The sequence below is a fragment of the Ictidomys tridecemlineatus genome, chromosome 14, assembly GCF_052094955.1.
Source record: "Ictidomys tridecemlineatus isolate mIctTri1 chromosome 14, mIctTri1.hap1, whole genome shotgun sequence".
Taxonomy (NCBI): Eukaryota; Metazoa; Chordata; class Mammalia; order Rodentia; family Sciuridae; genus Ictidomys; species Ictidomys tridecemlineatus.
Genome location: NC_135490.1, coordinates 36,493,214 through 36,509,592, shown reverse-complemented (window position 1 = coordinate 36,509,592; position 16,379 = coordinate 36,493,214).

Sequence of the window (16,379 nt, the reverse complement as noted above, 5' to 3'; positions counted from 1 at the left end):
TGCGTTTTAAATGTATTTTTAGGATCAGAAGGCTCATGATCAATTATTGATACTATTTTAGAGAAAGGATCATTCATGAAATTTTAAAGATATTATGCTGGATTTCAAATTTTATACTAGACGCTCCAAAGTTTTGACTTAAGATATAATAAATTGCCAGTGGCAAGGAAATAAGTGATTTATTTATTTATTAGTTAACGTGATGACTTTTCACAGTTCCTTAAATCAAATATCCCATAAGTGGGAACACTTTTCCACATCTCAGCCATTTCATTTGCACCAAATTTCCTAGATTTCATGAATAATACTGATCGCTGCAGTTGAATCGATTGCACAACAATCCACATTGATCATTAAGACAGCTGAAATGAGCAAATCAGCCACAGGGCAGTTTGTTTATTTCATGTGTATAGACATAGCTTTAATTCCCAGCACAGAAGTCTCAGAGAAATATTTTTAATACAAATATTTTTTCGACTGAGTACACATTAAAGGGTCATTTTCTCTTATGCTGCGGGGTGCAAGAGCTCAGGGACATGGTCTCAGCATGTTGACACTGCACTCAAGGTTCATAATAAAGTGCCTTATTCTCCACCCTGCAGGTTAGAACCTGGACTCTGGAAATGCACACAAGGAAAGGGATCAGCAGATGTTTTTAGAGTGAAGAGGGACAGCACCTCAGTCCCTGGACAGAGAACAAAATGGCCCTGAGCATTGTGATCATAATGTTTTCGGATTTTTTTTTTTTTTTTTTTTTTTTTGCGGTCTGTTCTCTCCACAGCTGGTTGCAAGCAAGACCTGATTGTATAAGAGATGAATACTTCCAAAGAGATTCCCAAAGGAAAGCTCCAACTATTCTAGGAGTTTCTTGGATGAATATAAAGTCCAAAAAATAGTGGTAACTCAAACTAGGTGTTGATTCTAAATAAACGTTTGGGACAGAGTTGATTGAGCAGAATTTGTTGTCGATATGTTCACAGATACGGCATTTGATATCTGTGAAATATGGAACAGATCAAATTTGAAAGAATATTCATAAAGTATGTATGATAGAAGTTCTAGATAAGAGTCTAACTAAATCTCAAGTTATAGACTTGATCTATTAAAAATATATTTTTTTAAAATATGACAGAATACTGTAACACGAGAACTTGGACAGGAGGACTGGAGTTGATAAAAAGGTAACTTGATTTTGATTTCTGTGTTTAGCTAATTTTGAGTAATGCAGTACTTTTTGTGTGTCCTTGTTCTGTTGCAATATTTATAAAATCTATAGGCTAGATAGTCATCTTCCTTTTACCTATTAACTGTAGAACTTCAGGGAACAATGTTCTGTTTCTAGATTAATTTATATTTGTTATCTTTTTTGAATTTGTAATTGGCCAAGTGTTTTTTTTTGGGGGGGGGTGTGAGGTAAAAGGGATTGAACTCAGGGGCACTCAACCACTGAGCTACATCCCCAGCTCTATTTTGTATTTTATTTAGAAACCGGGTCTCACTGAGTTGCTTAGTGCCTTGCCATTGCTGAGGCTGGCTTTGAACTTGCAATCCTTCTATCTCAGTCTCCTGAGCTGCTGGGATTACAGGCGTGGGTCTCCATTCTAAGCCCAAGTGTTTCTTGATTATTCTTTCTATGGATGCTAGAGTTTGATTTCTTTTGCCTCCCAATTGGTATATAAAAGTTACCTGCTATTTTTTTCTGTAATAACTTATTTTTTAAATCTTAGCAAAGGGAAAAACACTGAGAGGAGTAATGAACATAAATAAATTGATAAGTCTTCGCTTTTTTTTATTAGCATTTTCTAAAATAGAATATCAAATCCAATTAGAAAAAGTCCCTTTCTTGAAACCTTCTTCTTTCTGTGCCTGACTGTCTTTTCTGGACTTGGACCAGGCAGGTGCTCTGACGTTCTGCTGCAGCCTGTCATGTGAAAGGAGATTTCACCAGAGACTAGGAATCATGTAGAATGACTTTCTTATTTTGGACTTTGCCTTCATGCATGTTTACTCTTACATGTGTGTAGGATGTGTGAATCTATCTGACACATTTTTCTGATGACTGAAATCAAAGCCGATCTGCCAAAGAATCCCATATTTATTCCTCATGTTATCCAAAAAATTTAATTTGTTTTTAGCTCATTTCATGTATATCATTATAATGAGTATGATATTAGGTACACAGCCAATAGTAAATGGGAACTAATAAATCATTATTAAATTAAGTTTCTTTGAAATATGCCACACATTACATAAGTAATGTACACATACAAATACACCTGTAGACCTGAAATCTTGTTTATCCTTCTAAAGATTTCCATGTCATTCAACATAAATGTTCCACCACCTATATGCATTACACCTAATAAAATACACATTTTGCTACAAATGTCTTACATGCAAATCACACTTATTTACTTTACCTCTAAACAATAGCAACATGTGTTAGACAGATACTGTATTCAGATGTTGACTTGTGTGTGTGTGAATTTTGTTTTGTTTTATCCCCTAGTCGTTTCATTTTTACCTGTCACCACCATTCCAAGAAGATACTACAAAGTTTTAGGAGGGGCAGAGCAAGAATTCCAAACTTAGGAGAAATGAAAGAACTTTTAGATGACATAGAAAAATGTAAGAGAAAATTAGTGGATGAAAAAGGACTACCCTGAAGGGGGCAGGGACTGTTCCCTGTTGAAGATTAGGGTGGAAATACTTCAATTGTTGAGAGGAGAAGGAAAAAAAAGAGAGGTATGTGCATTTGGAGGTCCCATATCAGGGGAGACCAAGCCCCAGCTTTCCCGGAGGCTCTGAGCCTGCAAGCAAGGGTTGATATATAAAGCAGCTGGCAGAGAAGAGCAGCAGCATTTTCCAAAATGCCTCTGATTTAGTCAGCTTTTTCACTGCTGTGACTAAAAGACGTCTCCAGAAAACTGTAGAGGAGGAAGAGTTTACTTGAGGGCTTACAGTTTCGGAGGTCTCAGTCCATAGATAGCCAGCTCCATTTCTAGAGGTTCAAGGTGAAACAGAACATCCTGGTGGAAGTGTGGCATGGAGGCAAGCAGCTCACATGATAATCAAAAAGCAGAAACAGATATTTTTCACTTGCCAGATACAAAATGTATACCCCAAATGCCTTCCCCCCAATTCTCTACCTCCTCCAGCCATACCCTACCTGCCTTCAGTCACCACTTGTTAATCCCATCAAAGTATTAATTGGCTGATTGAGTTAAGGCTGTCATAACCCAATTATTTCACCTTTGAATGTTCTCCCATTGTTTCACACATGAACTTTTGGGAGACACCTCACACCCAAACCTTAACAATCTTCTTATCCCCAAAGTGGCAGAGAATGAGCCAGAACCATGGACCAGGACGAGGCCTTGTGGGACAAGAGCAAGCAATCTCAGCTGTTCTGTGGACAATGACGATTCAGAGACAGTGTCCCTCCTCACCATCCCAGCCCTCCGACAACTGTAAGGCCTTAAAACTCCCTGTGGGGCCACAACATGATGGGTAAGAACCCTCAGCCTGAGCGACGCTGGCTTTTTGCCAGCCCTGAAAAACAAAAGTGTAATACCAGAAGTTTGTCCAGTTTAAAAAATATACAGATAAATAATGAACACATTTATATTCTTAGTAGGGTTTGATGTCTGAGGGTCCTATGCAGGGTTAACACATTATCTTCATATTCGGGAAGAGCAAGCTTAATTTTAGAGAATTTAAATAACTTCCTCAGGATCATGAAACTGGTAAATGCCCAGTGAGAATGTGGATCCCAGTGCATCTGACTTCCAGGATCCATGATGAGCTTCCTGTGTTTTTCTGTTCTAGTATCGGAGCAAGAGTTTTAGACCCTGAGATAGAAGCTATAGAGGCAGTCCACAGGCAATTCTGCCTATGACTGGGAGACTGAATCTAATTTAAAAGAGGAGTAGGCGGCCTTGAAGATCAAAATTGAGCTAGCTGATTCAGTGTACAAGTCACAAAGCCGATGCTTCAAATTATAGTTGGATTCTCCAACCACTGCTTAACTGGATCAAAATGTTTAGGAAAAATAGCATTGTTAGTGTATCAGTACCTAACCATTCACCAACCTGCATGCTCAAGCACAGAATTTGAAAACAGAATTGAAAATAGAATCATGATTATAAAATCTATTCTCACTGTCAGACCTTTGCCTGGAAGTAATAAAATGCATACAACATTGTATTACATTGATACATATATGACCAAGCAAATTCAATGCCTTCAAAAGGTTTATAAGATAAGGCTGGCATGCTCTCTGCATTGCAGAGAGCATGATTCTTTTTGGCTTTATTGCAGTTGCTTTGTGTAGTTCCATCCTTTCTGAATTTAAAAACATTTTTTTTTTGGTTGATATTTACTTCCTTACCTTGGCTACACTTCTTTAAGTTAATTTGACCTTTACAATTTGTCTTTCCACCATCTCAACAGGAGCAAAAGGATGGGGTCAATAAGTTTTTAACCTATGTCTGTGAGGATTTATTGTTTATGATTTCAAATCTCATTCCAATTCTTTTTGTTAGAGGCCTCAAATAAGGACATTTCATTCTTTTGGGAAGTGGTGACTACAGAGAGAATATGAACATTATGTATTGCACTCTAGAGCAATTCAAATAGAAGGAGAGTATATTTCTATTAATGTGTTGATTGCAGAATGTCACAGCCTAGAGTCTAAAAATAATTACTAGCACCATAATATTTTATGTTTATGAAGCCAGAAATCTTTTTAAGAGACTTTTTTTTTGTATTAAGGTGTATAATCTCTATATCCTAAAAAATAGGTACTACTATTACCCCCCAATTTAAAGATGTAAATATTGAGACAGAGGCCAGACAACTAGAAAGTGGCAGAGTCAGAAGTTCCCATCTTGTGTGTGTGAGAGAGAGAGTAAGAGTGTGTGTGTGTGTGTGTGTGTGTGTATGTGTGTATGCATGTGATCAAAGGGTACAGTTAGTAAAATCCATTGCCAAATCTTAATGGAAATACTATTTAAGAGCCAGGTGATTAGTCATCAAGATCCATGACTAAATGTATGAGTTCATTTTTTTCCTCACTAGGCAAACGACCTCAGTCCTTCATGGATAAGTATAAGGACTTTTCCTACTGTGCTCACTCTCCTTGGATGACGGCTTCTTCCCCATAGGTGTTGACAACAATGGGTAGGCTGACTCAAAGGATGTTGCTTTTGTGGTTCAGGTTCTCAGCCTCATCAGAAATTTACTTATCCAAACTTAAGGCATGGAGAATATAAATGGCTTCTTTAAGACTCCAGGTAAATATGAGACAATACATCTAATTTGGGGCAGAATGTAGTTCACACTGTTAGCTACAAGGACCATGAAATCTATTCAAAAGCCTCAAGTCTTTGGATCCAGAGAATTTAGAGAGCTAACCAGAGTTCCACCACCAACTAGTGGAGGGCCCTGGACGATAATGTTCAATTTTTCATCTGTCAAATAAAAATGTTTACTTTTCAAAATTTGGGGAAGCCTTAGAAATAGGTGAAACAAATACCTAAGCACGTAAGTTCTCAATGTTAGCTCTAAATAAATATATACAAAGAAAAAATATTCCCATAAAAGAGAAATTTATAGGCACTTTATCTAAAACATATTCCTTTTCCATAAAAAATATTTAGCATTTTTTTCCCCTGAGCCCATTGAATAACTAATACATGGCGATGGTGACTTAAGTTGAATATCCTGGATCAAACTAATTTTAGATGACTATGTAATTAATACTTGATGGTGATCATTACAGAATTAAAGTCACAGGCCTGTTTCAGAGGTGTCATTCCCATTCAGTGGTTTGAATTCTGAGATTCCTTAACCCTAAGAGTACAAGGAGGCAGCAATGAGATGCAGGGAGTTTGTCTAAAGAGCTGGAGCTGCCGTAACACAAGGCTGTGGACTGTGTAGCTTAAACAACAGACTTTCCTTTTCTCTTAGTTCTGGAAGGCAGGATCTCAGTACGATCAAGTTCTGGGAAGACCTTCGTGCCTTGCTCATGTCAGCTGCCTTCTCATTACATCCTTGTGTGACCTTTCCTAGATGTGTGTTGAGTGGAGCTCTCGTTCTCTCTTGCCCTCTTCCTCTTTTTATCAATCCAGTAATCCCCTCATGAAAGTCCCTCTGTCAAGAACTCATCATCTAAACCGAAGAGGCTCAATCTCCAAATACCATCACATGAGGAGGTCAGGAATTTAACATCACAATCTGGGACATGGGCATCACACACATTCAGTCCATGACAAAACTTTTAAATATTTCCAACAGTAAAATGAATTCATAAATTGACCCTCTAGGAAATGACTTCCTTTCTTCTGGCTCCAATAGTAGCAACCACGTGGTAACAAGTAATTATCTCACGTTGATCATAAATTTGATTGATTGATTTGATTAATGCCAACAAAAGATCACTTATTAAATGCTTACTTATTAAATATTACTAATTATTACATAAAATATTTCAAAATATAGAGTCTTTCATGCCCGGAGAAATCACAGAATATTTTCAGGTCTAGTTGGTAGAAAGATAGTAATACCAACTTAAAGGAAGAAAACCAGAAAATGCCTTCAATGTGGGATTTGTTTGATATCCTGCAGCATGACCTGGGCAGTACAGAAGCAGAAAACAAGAGCATTTCCAATAAAACACAGAAATTTCTGAAAGAGTCAAAATGCAAAATACATGACTAAAATTTATTGTTCAAGTACCCAGATATTATAGGACATTGCCATCATGGTAGACTCATATATATGAGTTATACATGACAGTAGAAGCTATTTTGATATATTTATATAAGCAAGGACTATGTCTTATTCTACTTAGGATCCCAGTCTTGTGGATGCACATAATGGTGAGATTCACTGTGGTGTATTCATCTATGCAATGGGAAAGTTAGGTCAGACTCATTCCATTGTCTTTCCTTTATCTATCCTGAAACCCTTCCCTTCATTTATCTTTGTCTCATATACAAAACTTTTATTCTTTCCCTTCTCTCCCCCTTGTTGTGGGTTATATCTGATATCTTCCATATATCAGACATAATATTAAACCTTTGGGTTTTGGAAATTGGCTTTTTTTTTTTACTTAGTTTGATAGTCTCCAGATCCATCCATTTACTTGCAAATATCATAAAGTCATTCTTCTTTATGGCCAACTAATATTGCATTGGGTATTTTTACCACAATTTCTTTATTCATTCTCCTGTTGACAGGCATCTCGGTTGGTTCCATAGTTAACTATTATGAATTGTGTTGTAATAAACATTGATGTGGCTGTGTCTCTGTAGTATGTTGATTTAGACTCCTTTTTGGATATACTGAGAGTGAGATAACTGGGGCAAATGGTGGTTGAATTCACAGTTTTTTAAGGAATCTCCAGATTGCTTTCCATAGTGGTTAAACTAATTTGCGGTCCCACCAGCCATGTATAAGTGTAACTTTTTCCCCATATCCTTGTCCACATTTATTGTTTATTGTATTCTTGATAATTGCTATTCTGGTTGGAGTGAGGTGAAATCTCAGTGTAGTTTTAATTTGCATTTTTTCTAATTGCTAAAGTGTTAAACATTTTGAAAATCTATTTTTTAAAGTGTGAGTCATCCCAGGGTATCCAGCTTTTCTTGATGAGGTAGGTATTAGAGAGGGGATGGGTAGATAAGGACAAGGGGATGGGAACGGAAAGCAGCTGGGAGCCACAGCTGGCCCGCAGTCATTCATCAGTAAAGGTTTTATTGCATGAATGGTTGTTGACATGTTGGATGAGAAGTGATGACTTGAATCTAGTAAGGTGCTCCACCAGGGTACAGTAAAGGAAGTGCACTCTTGGAAGGGAGAAACTGAGAAAGAAAAGAAAGCATTCAGGAGAAAAAAAAATCCCTGAAAGCCATTTGACTCAGATAATCAAGGGCCAGCAATATAATATCTTGTTGAGTAAATACATAGAGTCCCTAAGTTCCCGGCTGCATATGGAAGTAGAATAATATCTCCTCATGACAAAGAAGTTACAGAGAGTTGGTCTCATCTTTTTTGCTACTTTTGTTGAAGACTGTAACTACCCAGGAGAAACGAGAGTCCGGCTTTCATGCAAAGGTTTTTTTAGGAAAAAAGGATTTCTGCCACCAATTCCCACACTCAATAACAGCTTTCTTTGTTTGGCCCTTGCCATTCACAAAGTGCTCTTTATACATTTTCTTGTTTGGATTTTCATAACTGGTGAGGCACGAAGCACAGCAGTTCATTCTTGCTACAAAAAAACCAGTGGAAGGCTCCTTCAAAAATTGTGGCCAAGATCAAGTTGCTGATCAGTGGGCAGAATTAGGACGGGAACACAGGTCTTCACTCCCTGCTTCTTTCAACAAAATCATGCTGATTCTAGATAAATCCAATCAAAAGGTATTTTTTTTCCTTCATCAGATCTCTCATACAGTAATAAAACTCAATTTTTAAATTTTTTAAAATTTGTTTTAATTAGTTATATATGACAGTAAAATGCATTTATGTACATTGATATATCTTACAATTTGCCAGTAAATGGTTGGAGTTGGAAAACTCATTTTTTTTAATTTGTAAAAATATCAAGACAGGGTGATGACAGTCACCTCATATACTAATTTATTAGATCTACTCATTCTTTTTAAAGAAAATAATAAAATTATTCAGTATAATTGTGTTAACCTTTCTACTTATATTTTCTAACTCTTTAATCATTTTGGGTGAGTCTCATTTCACTGTCTAATTAATAGAATTTGTGGTAAGCAGTGAGATAAGATTACTTTACCATTTCTTGCAAAACAATTTTCAACAATCTTTCACCATAAGACAATTACATGTAGAATAAAGAGCAATTAAAAACACAACAGCACCTATCTTCTACAAATGAATGAATAAGAAAACTTCTGACAGAAAGATCATTAAGATTGTTCTTTCAGCACAGAGAATTTGAAGTTAACAGTAAAAATGTGTTTAAATATAAATTTGACATGAACAGTCTTAAAGAAGTGTTATTGTTCTTATAATACTATGGTTTGAGGTTATAGCTTTTATTTTCAAATGTTAGAATTGGGAAATTTATGTTCTGAGAACTCATCCTTTAAACATCTTTTAGTATTGTGTGGTCAAAAGAAATAGTGCATATTGAAACATATTAAAGGTGTAATACTATAACAATATGAGTTAAGGAGAAGAATTGTACAGTGAATGCTTTGTATTTTATACTTTATCCCTGCACATGAATTATCTATCTGTTTTCCCTATGAAATAAGTATTATCGTGTGTAATTAGTGGTCAAATAAATCAGAGTGCTAAGTTGTTAGGAGACCCCCTCCCCCACCGAATATCACATGGCTCTTTTGTTGAACTTAGGAAAGACATAAACTTTTCATTTCATACTTGGGATGTGTGCCATTTTTTCTACTTTGCCTTTCCATCTATTTCACATGATTCATGCAGCAATTTGCTATCATCCATCCAAGCTAAAAATGCAGATGACATTCCATTTAAAGAGTTTTAGTCCCCTTTGTCTCCTCTGTACTGACAGAAGGTACAGAATGTCCTTATAATAAGAAATTGCCCTTTTTACACATTCAGAATATTCAAACTTATATGCTCACTACATTTTTCCATATATTATCTATCATCTTCCACATGTATATGTTGGACCTTGTTCTTTCCAGAAGGAATGTAGTTTACTGCCTATGTTCAGTGCTTCAGCTACTTTTGTCCAGAACATAGGGTGATTTCTGACAACACAGGGATAGATAACGCTTCCTCACGAACAGGAAACTCAGGTGGAATTCAACTATGCAATTCACAGCTTAGGCAGAGTAGCTAGCTGCAAGAGCTTCTGATAGCCAAGAGTTGTATAGCCCAGGGCTTGCAAATTTTGAAGACCTTGAGTTGTAGAAGATTGTTTTAAGAAAGAATAGAGGAAGTAGTTCAAATTCTGAGGTTGGTCAGGTATAGATTTGAGTCCTAGCCCTCCCACTTGCTGTGTGTAAATGACTTAACTGTTGCAAAACTTAGTACTCGTAAATAGAACATGGAATTGATGACGATTTAATAGCTCTCCCAGGAAAAGTCAAAATAATACATGGAAACTACTTAGAACTGTGCCTATAACGTAATACCTATTTAATAAATTGGGACTATTATTATTATTATTATGTTTTAAAAAATATGTGCCAAATTTCCTGTCATAGAACATTTACTTCTTTTGGGAGCTGAATACACAGAAACTGTTCACATTAAAAGACTCCCTTCTCTAAATTAAGAATGAATCTTCCTTTATTTGTGTTTACCCCTTTAAAATCTAAGATTGTTTGAAGGCATTTAGAACCTATAACTGCTTAGAGTCCTGATTTAAATAGGACTTCCTGCCGGTGTGACTTTGGGGTAATAACTTAAACTCTCTGCTCTTCAGTTTTATCATCTGAAGAAGGCGAATAACAATATTTCCTGTTTCATATGGTTATTGAGAAAATTACAATAGTGTTTTAGTCAGGCTTTTTTTTTTTCTGCTGTGACCAAAGGATCTGATAAGAACAATTTTAAAAGAAGGAAAAGATTATTTTGGAGCTCATGGGTTCGGAAGTCTCAGTCCGTAGACAGCTGGTTCCATTCCTTGGGGCTCAAGGTGAGGTAGAACAACATGGAAGAAGGGAGTGGCAGAGGAAATGGGTTCACATGATGATCAGGAGCATAGAGAGACTCCACTCTCTGATACAAAATAGATAAACAAAGCACACCCAAAATGCCCACCTCCTCCAGCCACACCCTACCTACCTTCAGTGACCACTCAGTTAATCCCATTAGGGGGGGTTAATTTACTGATTGGATTAAGGCTCTCATAATCCAATCATTTCACCTCTGAACATTGTTGCATTGTCTCATACATGAGCTTTTGGGGGACACCTAACATCTAAACTATAACATTACTATTTGTAAAAAGGTACAGAGTAATGACTATCATGAGCAAGCATTACTTAATGGTTCCTGATTAATACCATTAATTTACATATTTTTATAATTACTCTTGTATTTTCTTTATAATCTTCACTTCTTTCTTCTTCAACCTTCCTTCCCATCACCTTCCCATACTTGCATATTTATAACACAGATCTGTTTTATTTATAGTACAATTAATTTCTCTCAGCTATTAACAAAGTTCCCTATAATATATAAGTCTTACTTTTTGTGTCTCCCTAAATGTGTCCCTCAAGTGTAATTAGATCCCTTCTCCCTAACCTTGAGTAATTCAGAATCTGTCTATTGTTTATTTGATCACTGGAAACCTTTGCATTTTCTGGCTTTTTCCTACAATCTAACTAAAACAAAAATTTTTTTTTTTAAATCTAGCTCTTATGCCTGCACTGTCTGTCTTACAGGTTAGGAAAGGGGGTATCTCATAACTTTGTGATTGGCTATTCAAGGTAGCATATGCTGAGTGGCAGAAGACCTGTACTAATCATAAGAGTCTGGGTCCTAAGAGATCAATGTGGCCTGGGGCAACTGGGAAAGGTATCAGAGAGCTGGCCATCTCACATAAAGGGTATCGGCTCATTCTAATCCCATGGAAATACACAAAGATAAAATGGGACAAGAACGTCATGTTTGGCAGAAAACTTCTACTTGAATATCCTTCAGGCACCTCCAATTTTTTAGTTTAAACCTAAAGTTATTGTCTCAGCTTCTCCTGTCTCAAATACCACCCTGCAACACAAACATAGCCTCTGTGGCCTTACACCGTGCCATTCTTACGGTGCCAATTCACACAGTGGCACCACTGTGAATCCAGATTTCAATCAATATTCTGATAAATTATCCATGACTTCACCCTCTTGTAGCTCCAGGTCTCTAATCAATCACTAAGTACTATTGATTCTGCTCCCGAATATCTCTCAAATCATGTCTCTCCATCACAACTGCCGCTACTCAACTCAGGCCATATAATTCTTCACCTGGATTATGGGGAAAGACTCCTAATTGTTTTCCTTAAATCCAGTTCCTACTCCAGTCCCTGCCTACAAGCCAGAAGAACATTTCTGCAATACAAAGTACAGATCCATCTCTCTGCACCTAACCAACATTGGTGCTTCTTCCAAGGATTATGGAGCTGCTGTTGGTGGAGTAATGCAAGCTCTCCACCCCGTAGAGTGTTGGGCCAGAGTGGCCTGGACAAGGGCTCAGTGGGTAGCACCTCTTAATTGTGAGCAGGCAGTGCATTTCCATTGGGAAGCTGGCACAGCAGAGCATGAATGGACTACTCTCTAATCATTTTTGATGTTTCCAACTACAGAGCTATGGATGGAGAATTCTTGAGCAGAGACTTGGTTGACATACCTCAGTTTGGCTAGTAAAGGTCAACTTGATTTAGATATTAGGATGTCTAGTAGAGTAGAAGTAGAGGTAGGATAGAAAGGAAAAGGGAAATCATGAATTGAAATTGATTTCATGCATGTATAAATTTGTTGGGATGAACCCAAATATCATGTATAACCATGAAGCTCTCATAAAAAATTAATTAATTAAAAATATGAACTCACCAGCTGGAGACAAATGGTTTACACATAAATATATGATGCATAATTTAGAACATTTCTATGATTTATTTTCTTCTGCATGAGATACTTTCCCATATCTGCCCCATCCATAAGATTCCTAATTTTCTACAATGCCCAGTTTAAAAAGACACTCTGAGATATCTTTCTTACCTGCACTGGGTAGGTTTACAAACTCTCCTATTCTTTCACTATGCTCAGCCCCCACCTCTGTGTCAGAGCTGTATTCTACAATTTTAATCTATGTGTTTTCCATGCATTTGCCAAATATACTCATCCCTGATACTCCATGGACCATGTTCTTTCACATAGCAGGTACTAAAATGCTGGAACTGACTCAGAAGCCAGCTTACGTGCTGAGAAGGGTGCATGTAAAAATTTGTGAAATGAAATTTCTCTTCCTCAAACTTGGTAAGTATGTGTCCATGGCAAAGGGTGAAGAAGAGGCAGATTGGAGATAACATATTGACCCATGGATGTAGGTGCAGTTCACAGAGAAACTTCATTACTTCACAGTCAGATAAGTATGAATGAAAGTCTGTCCTTGTTCAACCCCCATTACCAGGTAGGGCCTGAACCATTTAAAAATTTTTATTAAAGAAGATGAGCAAGAGCCAAAGTTTATGCTTTACATATTGATAATAGCTAGGTAATAATCCATTGCTACAGTGTACCCCATATTATGCTAGCTATATTACCAATATTGTTTTTCTTCCTTTTTTTTTGCTTAATGTCCATTGAATATTGTATCATTGACATTTAATTCATATTTTAGGAATAAAGAAACCAAAATTCATGGAAGTTAAATAACTTACCCAAGTCACTTACATACCAAATGGGAATTCTAAAACTCTAACCCTCCAAATCTATATTGATCATCTTGCTACTCTGCTAACCACTCCCCCGCCGCCACTTTTTTTTTTTTTTGTACCAGGCATTGAACCCAGAGACACTCAACCACTGAACCACCTCCCCATCCCTGTTTTATATTTTATTTAGAGACACGGTCTCACTAAATTGCAGAGGCTGGCTTTGAACTTGCCATCCTCCTGCCTCAGCCTCCCAAGCTGCTGGGATTACAGATGTGCATCACCATGCCCATCCTGTCCCTTTGCCCTTAAACTTTTGTGTTGATTTATAATTTTTTTTACTCATATGTATCTATGTTGTGCAAGAGCTGTCATAAATTATTTTCCTATATCCCAAAACTAAGCAAAGTGCATATTTGATGAGCGAATGAAAGAAAATTTTGAGAGAATATAATATCCACTAAGGAAGCCAGCTAATGGCTTAGGATTGATCTTGTCCCTAGGGCTCAGATGATTGCTGATTTTGTCCTATTTTACCTATTCTGTATGTATAATTCCAGATAGACCTCGACAAACAGAATCGGCTCACTTGCACCACCCACTCTAGCAACCAGAGCTGAACTCTGCACATTCTCAGTGCCCCTGCCTCTGTTCTACTTGCTGAAATTCTGATGTTAAGGAATCATTTCCTCATCCTGCAGACAGTCTCTGAACATGAGTTGAACTGAATTAAAGATACGACATGGAAGGAGTCCTAGGAGTTTTTTTTAAAACACGAATGAAATAAATTAGGCAGTAAGATATATTTGCAATAATTATATAACAAAGTAAAGAGAAAGGTGAAAATTAAGGACTACTTATATCTTAACTCTTTGCCCAATGGCAACTTTGCCTTAATTTTTTCTGGTTACTTAAGAGACGTGGTCTATAGTCTTCTATTTATAGGCTACTAAATATTCTATACCCAAATTTAAGTCAAATCTTTAAGCCAAGCACCACCTACCAATGTTTCTACTCTCCTTACTCACAAGGAGTCAGCCTCTCCTGGTATACTCTAGATTTGAATTGACTCTGGTAAAACTCAGCCATGTTTTTTCTTTTCTGAAAAAAAAATAAATTCATACTATATATATATATATATATATATATATATATATGTATACACACACATATATATTTTAGTTTTGATGGACTTTATTTTATTTATTTGTATGTGGTGCCAAGAATCGAACCCAGTGCCTCATGCATGCTAGGTAAGCACTCTACTGCTGAGCCACAACCCCAGCCCCATCATACTTTATATTTTATGGCATTAATATCATTTATCCACGAAAAACCTTTCTCTTGCTGAATTATTTATTAGCTGCCTTTTACCTGTTCATCATTGCATTCTTATTTTGAAGGAAATTTGTTTTAAGAAGAGCATTTTAAAAATGATCACACACACACACACACACACACACACAAGAGTTTGGATATGTAAATGCTTTGGCTGTGGTTTGCTCCCCTCAAGGTTCATATGCTGAAAGTTAGGTCCCCAACACAATGGTGTTGAGGTGATAAGGCCTTTAAGAGATGATTAGACCATCTGTGGAGGAATATGGTTCTTGTAGGATCAAGTTAGTTCTCTCAAGAGCAGGTTATTATAAAGCAAGGCCATCCCATGGGCTTGATGCTTCTGCATATGACCTGTTTTCTTTCACTTCTCTGTTGTGTAGTGTGATGCAGTGAGGAGGCTCTCCCTGGGACCTCAAGGCCATACTATTTGTCTCCTCTAGACACCAGACTCATGGGTCAAATAAACCTCTTTTCTTGATAGATTATCTAGTGTCACTCTTTCTATTAGAGCAATATAAAAAAGAATAAAATAAGTAAAAGCTGAAGTATTTGTTAACCATTAACTTTGTAGTAAATATTACTAACATTTTGAAAAATGTATCTTTTTAAGCATATATATGTTTGATGTGTTTACAAAATGGAGAAATTGTAAGCAGAGTTTCCAAATATCCCAACAGTATATGATTACAACATCAACTTTAATAATTCATTCATATTCTATTTTATAGATGCACCTTAATTTCAATGAATCCTCTGTTGCTGAGCATGGAGATATTTCCAATATTTTGCTATTATCGTTAATACTGAATGAACATCTTCATAGCTAAATCTTTGCCTACTCTCCTAGTGATTTTCTTAGAATTTGATTATTAGTTTTACATTTATGTTAAAGCTTTCAACAAAGATTGCCTGATGGTATTCTAGAAATGTTTTACTAACTTATTACTAAAAATATATAAGATGCTTATCTCCTCTCTCCACCTCCTGACAAATGTTTTTAATTATCTTTCATTTATCTTTCAATCTTAAGATTTTTTTCTAAAAAAGAACAGAGATGCATCATCAAAATAAGAAAATACTGCCCAAAATCATTGTGTATATTTTCTCATTTGGGAATTAAGTTGAGATATGTATAGAAATATACATAGCATATAAGAAGCTGTAAAACATTGAAAGTTACATGAAGAAAATATAATAATGAGTTAAAAATTATAAATGGAATCCATGGACATAAAGGTGACCTGCATAGAAGTGGGTATAATACATACTGATTATACCTTCTGACACACACTTCAAGGGCCATTGAGAAAGAAGCTGGATTCTGAATGAATTTACAGCATGAATGAAATTAATAAAAAATATGTCTGAGAAAAGATAAGACAGAAAAGGAAGATAATGTGCTTGTTATTTGTTATTCATTGTGTGTGTTTGTGAGGATAAAGGCAAAGAAGGTGAAATACGTTCAAGTAAGCATTGATATTAAGATTCTTTTGTTTTTCTGAAGGTATCTGCTCATTGAAAGAAGTTTTGAAGTAGACATGTTTCTGACAATTACCGAAAAATATGCTAGACCGCCAGTGAAGGATTCTGTAGCAGATATTAACTGTTTTGATGTAAGCGAAAGTGAAAATAGCAGGCATATTGTCAC